We start from the raw sequence: 8,189 nt of genomic DNA on the forward strand, positions 1-8,189 counted from the left end.
ACTAATCCAATTACTTGCTGTCAATATTACATTTACATGTTTTTTTCATTTAAAAAAATAATAATTGTATACATTCATGGGCTACATAATTTTTTTTTTTTTTCTTTTTGAGATGGAGTCTAGCACTTTCGCCCAGGCCGGAGGGCAGTGGCGCAATCTCGGCTCACTGCAAGCTCCACCCCCCGGGTTCACGCCATTCTCCTGCCTCAGCCTCCCGAGTAGCAGGGACTACAGGGGCCTGCCATCGCACCCGGCCTTACATGATATTTTAATACAAACAATGCATAGTGATCAGATCAGGGTAATTAGCATATTGGTAATTTCAAAGATTTATCATTTCTTTGTGTTGACAACATTTAATATTGTAAGAATTAAAGAAAGATGAGAGAAACACAAAGGATGGCTTTTCAGTCAACAGGCACAGATTTATTTTAAATAAACCTGAGAAGGGCGGTTGGCTGAGTTAGGTCAGAGCCATACTCTCTTACAGACTAAGAGTTTTTAAAGATTCAGGATAGGAGAGTTTATGAGAGGCTTGGACTGCTTCTGTGTCTCTTTATTGTGCTTATCTGGGAGGGACAGTTGCGTGTCTGTTCCCATACATCTTTTTGCAGCTGCAGGCATATCCACCAAGTCTGCTTTTAGCTTCTCTCTCTTAGTGTACCTGAAGGGAAAGAAAAGTGCTTATTAAGGCCCACTGTTTTACTGGGGCCCATTGTATGAGGGTGAAGTTTGGCAGTTACCCAAGAGACTTTCTCCTCACCTCCCTCTGTGCCCAAGCAGTCTTATCTGTGTTTTACTGTCTGCTCTTTCTGGCTGATTGTAGTTAGAAGAGAAGTGATTTCCTTGAAATGCATGAGGCTAGAAAGGGAGCTGGAACTTAAAGTGGTGATGGTTGTCCGAGATGACGGTGCTCCTGCTCTATCAAATATCCTGCCAGGCGTAGTGGCTCACGCCTGTAATCCCAGTACTTTGGGAGGTGGAGGCCGGGGGATCACCTGAGGTCAGGAGTTTGAGACCAGCCTGGCCAACATGGTGAAACCCTATCTCTACTGAAAATACAAAAATTGCTGGGCGTGGTGGTTCACGTCTGTAGTCCCAGTATTTTGGGAGGCCGAGGTGGGCAGATCACTTGCGGCCAGGAGTTCGAGACCAGCCTGGCCAACATGGCGAAACCCCATCTCTACTAAAAATACAAAAAATTAGCTGGGTGTGGTGGTGCACGCCTGTAGTCCCGGCTACTCGGGAGGCTGAGGCAGGAGAATAGCTTGAACCCAGGAGGCGGAGGTTGCAGTGAGCCAAGATTGCACCACGACACTCCAGACTGGTGACAGAGCGAGACTCCATCCCAAAAAAAAAAAAAAAAAGAAAATACAAAAATTAGCTGGGCATGGTGGTGCACACCTGTAATCCCAGCTACTTGGGAGGCTGAGGCACTAAAATTGCTTGAACTGGGGAGGTGAAGGTTGCAGTGAGCCAAGATTGCACCACTGCACTCCAGCCTAAGTGACAGAGCAAAACTCCATCTTAAAACACACACACACACACAAACACACACACACACAGAGCAACATTCAATATCCTCTTTTCTAGCTATTTGAAACTATACAATGCATTATTGTTAATTATAAGCAACCTGCAATGCTGCAGAGCACTAGAACTTACTCCTCCTATCTAGCTGTAATTTTGTATCCTTTAACAAATCTCTCCCTATCCTCCCCTTCCCAGTCTCTAATATCCTCTGGTTCCACAATTTACTTCTATTAGATCAACTTTTTTTAGCTTCCACATGTGAGGGAGAATATGCGGTATTTAACTTTCTGTTAAGATCATTTGCCTACTTCATAATCAGACGTTTTCTTGTTTTGTTTTTTGCTATTGAGATGTTTGAGTTCTTTGTATCTTCTGGATATTAATCCCCTGTGGGATGAGTAGTCTGCAAATATTTTCTCTGATCCTGTAGGTTGTCTTTTCACTCTGTTGATTGTTTCCTCTGCTGTGCAGAAGATTTTTAGTTTGATATAATCCCATTCATTTATTTTTGCTTCTGTTGTCTGTGCTTTTGAGGTCTTATTCGTAGAACCAAGCCTGCTGACATCTTGATTTTGAACTTAGAGCTTCCAGAACTGTGAGAAAGTACATTTCTGTTTTTTAAGCCACCCAGTCTAATGTAACAATAATATATTTAGATACCTTTTGACTTCTCTCCCTGCCCCCAACAAATATCTAATGGTCAGAATAAATAATAACAGGGAAGACAAACATGTTTTGTTTTGTTTGAGAATGAGATGTACCTGATCATAGTGGATTTTAAGCTGTTTTTGTAGATATAATGGGGAATGGCTGGATGTCTTTTTTCATAATTATTACACTAGGATCACATACTAGTTAGTAACTTCAAATAGGGCAGTCAGATAGGCTTCACTTGCCTCCTTCAAGCACCAAAAGCTATACTCTGGAAACTCTAAGATCAATGTTAAAGTCCTACACAATTTCTCACACCAGATGCTGGATGAGACATTTGAAAAATAAAAGTTTAGTGAACTTCTAACAATGTCTGGTTTCAAGGAATGCCAGAGTGCCAGGCCTGTAGTGATAAGATTTCTTCACTCCCTGGTTGATTTGCAGGCAATCAGCTTAGAAAGAACTATGGTATAGAAAACTTGTTCCTTACCAGCCCCCTGCCTTTTGCCTGGAGCTCAGCAAGCTAGAGGGGCACTGATACCAGAAAGAGATGGCTGAGCAGCTGCAAACACAACTGAGAGAGGATCTTGGCTATGTAAATTTTATTTCAAAATAAACTGCTACCTTCACAAAGTTGTGGAAAAGTTACCGCATTTAGATATGACAATTAGGCTAGGTGCAGTGGCTTACACCTTAATCCTACCACTTCGGGAGGCCGGAGCAGGAGGACTGCTTGAGCATAGGAGTTAAGAGGCTACAGTGAGCTATGACTATGCCACTGTACTACAGCCTGGGCAATGGAGCAAAAACTTGTCTCTTGGAGAAAAAGAAGGAAAAGAAAAGAGGAGAGGAGACAGAGAAAGAAAGAAGAGAGGGAAAGAAAGAAAGAAAAAGAAAAGAAAGAAAGAAAAAGAGAGAGAGAGAGAAAGAAGGAAAAAAGAAGGAAAATGGACTCTCTATGTCCTGTGGGTTCATGCTAAAAAGTTAAAAAACAAAATAAAATAAGGACAAACTCTTTGATAGCTGTTTAAAGAGACAGAGAGGAAATACATATAATGATCTTACATATTACTGTGTGTGGTAGTTTGTCTGCAAACATGGCCATCAACAATTTCTCCTACCCTATGCACTCATGCTGCTTCTCCTATCAAGTAGTCTATTTTCCCTTCCTTTTAACTGAGGTGGCCTTGTGACTTCCTTTAATCAATACAATGCATCCTGTGTGACTCTGCCACTTCCACACTTAGGCTTTAAGTGTTCTGGAAGCTTCCACCTTCAACATCTTTGAAGTCAGCCACTGTGCTGTACAAAAGCTCAGGCCAGACCACTGAATGATGAGAGCCATGTGGAGAGACACTCTAGAGGATGAGCTTCTCTGGAATGGTTTGGCCCCAGGTGTGCTTCGGGCTGAACATAGCCTCATGAGTGACTTCAAATACAACAAGTGGAGTGGAAGAACCACCCAGTTAAATTCAGTCAACCTGCAGAATCATGAGAAATAACAGATCATTGTTATTTTAAGCTACTAAATTTTAGAGTGTGTGTTTTTTTTTTTTTAATGAAGCAAGAGAAAACTAAAATATCTTGTTTAAATGTTTATTTTTATTTTTTTGAGATAGAGTCTTGCTCTGTCACCCAGGCTGAAATGCACTGGCACAATCTCGGCTCACTGCAACCTATACCTTCCAGGTCCAAGCAATTATCGTACCTCAGCCTCCCGAGTAGCCAGGATTAAAGGCATGCACCCCCACACCCAGCTCATTTTTGTATTTTTAGGAGAGTCAGGGTTTTGCCATGTTGGCCAGGCTGGTCTTAACTCTTGACATCAAGTAATCTGCCAGCCTGGGCCTCCCAAAGTGCTGGAATTACAGGCGTGAGCCACCGCACCCAGCCTAAATGTTTATGGTTTTTTTGGTTTGTTTGTTTGTTTTTTGTTTGTTTGTTTTTGAGATGGAGACGTGCTCTGCCGCCCAGGCTGGAGTGCAATGGTGCGACCTTGGCTCACTGCAACCCCTGCCTCCCGGGTTCAAGGGATTCTCCTCTCTCAGCCTCCCCAGTAGCCAGGATTACAGGCACATGCTGCCACACCCAGCTAATTTTTTGTATTTTTCAGCAGAGACGAGGTTTCACTGTGTTGCCCAGGCTGGCCGCGAACTCCTGAGCTCAGATGACCCACCTGCCTCAGCCTCCCAAACTGCTAGGGTTACAGGCGTGAGCCACCGTACCTGGCCATTTATGTATTTTTCAGTCTCCTGAGTGGCTAGGACTATAGACATCCACCACCAGTCAGCTAATTAAAAAATTTTTTTTTTGTAGACATGAGGTCTTGGTGTGTTGCCCAGGCTGGTCTGGAACTCCTGGCTTCAAGTGATCCTCCTACCTTGGCCTCCCAAAGTTCTGGGTTTACAGGCATGGGCCACTGTGCCCAGCCATCTGCTGTTCTTAATCCATGAGACTGTGATGATAATTTGGGACATATGGTCTCCAAAGAGAAAGAAGCTGGATGGCTCATGGCCTGACAATTGATGTAGCTTTACTGAATGCTTTACAGATACGGAAAGCTAAGAGTAATGCAAAACTACAAGGGCTGCATAGTATTCCATTGAGTATATGTACCACATTTTCTTTATCTAGTCTTCCATTGATGAGAGCATGTCCTTTGCAAGAATATGGATGGAGCTGGAGGCCATTATGTTACTGGTGGAAGGTATCTGAGTTACTGGTGGCAAATCTGTATGGGTCTGCAGCAACCTCAATTCTTGCCTCCTCAGAAGAAAGAATTCAACTGAGAGGCATAAAGCAGACAAGGAGACTGAAATAAATTTCAGAGCAGAAGTGGAAGTTTATTTAAAAGGCTTTAGAACAGGAAAGAAAGAAAAGGAGAGTAGGCTTGTAAAAGACCCAAGCAGGCACTGAGATCAAGTGTGGTGTTTAACCTTGATCCTGGAACTTTATAGGCTGGCTTTCCCATGACTCTTCCCTTAGGATGGGCTGCCCACATGCACAGCGCCCTCCTTATCTTTGGGTGCACGTGTTTAGGAAGTTGTACACATGCCCATCTGAGGCTTTCTCCCCTTTTTCGGTGGTGTTTTCTTGGAGGGTCATACTCCACCATTTTGTCTCTTAAAGTGCATGCCTGGGAAGTTGCTTTTCCCTGGTGTCTGCATTCAATTAACACTTTAGTGCAAAAGGTGTGGACCATCAGGAAATGGCCTCTCCCTGGAACCGATGTGGGTTGGGGAGTCTTCTCCTGCCCCTGCTCATGCCTAACTACCTGTAACAATTATCCTTAGCAAACTAATCCAGGAACAGAAAACTGAATATGCATGTTTTCACTTACAAGTAGTAGTTAAATGATGAGAACACATGAACACAAAGAGGGGAACAACAGACACTGGGGTCTACAGGAGGGTGGAGGGTGGGAGGAGGGAGAGGATCAGGAGAAATAACTAATGGGTACTAGGCTTAATACCTGGGTGATGAAATAATCTGTACACCAAACCCCCATGACACAAACTTACCTATGTAACAAACCTGCATACGTATCCCTGAACTTAAAATTAAATATTTTTATTTTATTTATTTATTTATTTTTTAGATAGAGTCTTGCTGTGTTGCCCAGGCTGGAGTGCAGTGGTGCAATCTTGGCACACTGCGAACCTTCACCTCCCTGGTTCAAGCGATTCTCCTGCCGCAGCCTCCCAAGTTGCTAGGACTACAGGCACCTGCCACCATGCCTGGCTATTTTTTTTTTTGTATTTTTAGTAGAGACGGGTTTCACTATGTTGGCCAGGCTGGTCTTGAACTCCTGACCTGGTGATCCACCCACCTTGGCCTCCCAAAGTGCTGAGATTACAGGCATGAGCCACTGCGCCCGGCCTAAAATTAAAGTTAAAAACACAACAAAACAAAAAACTATAAGGGCCAGGCCCTTACTCAGGGTCTTTTATGGAACTTTCTCTGACTGGCCCCAAACCAACACTACCATAGCCCAAGTCTCAGTCCCACTACTACTGTGTGTAGCGTTAAGATTCTCTACTCTCAGAGTCTAAGCCGAATGGCAGAAGACAAGATAAAGGAAAGGTTTTCCTTCCTCCTTCTAATGAAAGGTGCACTGCCCCACATTATTTTCTGTTCTAGAATCCATCTCCCCTCAGGATGACTGCCACACCTCCAAGGGAAGAACTGCACCATTACAGAGGGTGTGGTCTTGCCCTCCACAACTCTCTTAGACCAATTGCCTCAGAACCCATTGAACATTTTTCTTTCTTTCTTTCTTTCTCTTTCTTTCTTTCTTTCTTTCTTTCTTTCTTTCTTTCTTTCTTTCTTTCTTTCTTTCTTTCTTTCTTTCTTTTTCTTTCTTTCTTTCTTTCTTTCTTTCTTTCTCTTTCTTTCTTTCTTTCTTTCTTTCTTTCTTTCTTTCTTTCTTTCTTTCTTTCTTTCTCTCTTTCTTTCTTTTTTTCTTTTCTTTCTTTTTCTTTCTTCTTTCTCTGTCTCTCTCTCTCCCTTTCTGTCTCTTTTTTTTTTTTGACAGAGTCTTGCTCTTTCACCCAGGCTGGAGTGCAGTGGCACTATCTTGGCTCACTGCAACCTCTGCCTCCCAAGCTCAAATGATTCTCGTGCCTCAACCTCCAGAGTAGCTGGGATTACAGGCATGTGCCACTATGCCCGGCTAATTTTTGTGTTTTTAGTAGAGATGGGGTATTTCCATGTTGGCCAGGCTGGTCTCGAACTCCTGGTCTCAAATGATCCACCTGCCTCAGACTCCCAACATGCTGGGATTACAGGTGTGAGCCACTGTACCCAGCTCCATTGAATATTTTGCTTAAATCTTTGGCACTCTTTAACAAGGTAATGGCATTTGATGCCATTTTAAATAAATTAATTAACACATTTACATCCCAACTAAAAGAAAGTACTAGAATATATGAATGAGGATTTTGTATAAGTAGCTGAATAGTGGGATTGGGAAGTAGTATAAATAGTACTTGGAAAATTAGGTTTTAGTATACCAGTAATATATATGTCTATAGAACCCCATTATAAACCTGTTAAATTTTAGTGGGAAGTCATTAAAGCCTGCAAAAATGGGGAATGTACACAAAAGGCAGAACTGGAGACTATGATTTTAAAAAATATTTAATGTAGGCTGTGAAGAACTTTGCAATGTGAGAACTCCTTCCTTTCTTGCTCCCTGGCTATCTTGGTGGCTGCTCTTGACTGGGGGGCATCGCATATCTAAGGCAGGAAGATGCTGGCTACAGTGAAGATGAAAAAGTCACTGGAGTTGATAAACTCCAGGTTCCAACTCATTGTGAAAGGTGGATAGTACATGCTGGGATGCAAGCAGACTCTGAATATGATCAGACAAGGCAAAGCAAAATCGGTTGACCTCACCAACAACTGCCCAGCTTTGAGGAAATATAAAATAAAGTACAATGCCACACTGGCCAAAACTGGTGTCCATCACCACAGTGGCAATAATTTGGAATTGGGAACAGGGTGGGGAAAATACTGCACACACTGGCTATCATTGACCCCATTCTGATATCATTAGTAGCATGCCAGAGCAGACTGGTGAAAAGTAAAACAAGCACAATTTTTCTTTTTCTTTTTTTTTTTTTTGAGACAGAGTGTCTCTCTGTCATCCAGGCTGGAGTGCAGTGGCATGTGATCTTGGATCACTGCAACCTCTGCCTCCTGGGTTCAAGCGATTCTCTCTCCTGCCTCAGCCTCCCAAGTAGCTAGGATTATAGGCGCCTGCCACCATGCCCAGCTAAGTTTTGTATTTTTAATAGAGATGGGGTTTCACCATGTTGGCCAGGCTAGTTTTGAACTCCTGACCTCAAGTGATCTGCCCTCCTCGGCTCCCAAAGTGCTGGGATTACAGGCATGAGCCACCGCGCCCAGCCATCAAACAAAATTTTTCTTTAATAAAACTTGCCTCAGCTTTCTTCAAACAAATATTTAACATAAAAGTTAAGTCATAATTTTTTTTTCTTTTT

At 42.8% G+C, this 8,189-nt stretch overlaps 1 pseudogene; it reads left to right on the forward strand.

Annotated features, from left to right (window-relative positions):
• The first annotated feature begins 7,097 nt into the window (after positions 1-7,097).
• LOC112133148 (large ribosomal subunit protein eL30-like) lies at positions 7,098-7,772 on the forward strand (annotated as a pseudogene).
• Positions 7,773-8,189: the final 417 nt, after the last annotated feature.

This window comes from Pongo abelii, chromosome 3 (assembly GCF_028885655.2).
Source record: "Pongo abelii isolate AG06213 chromosome 3, NHGRI_mPonAbe1-v2.0_pri, whole genome shotgun sequence".
NCBI classification, from domain to species: domain Eukaryota; kingdom Metazoa; phylum Chordata; class Mammalia; order Primates; family Hominidae; genus Pongo; species Pongo abelii.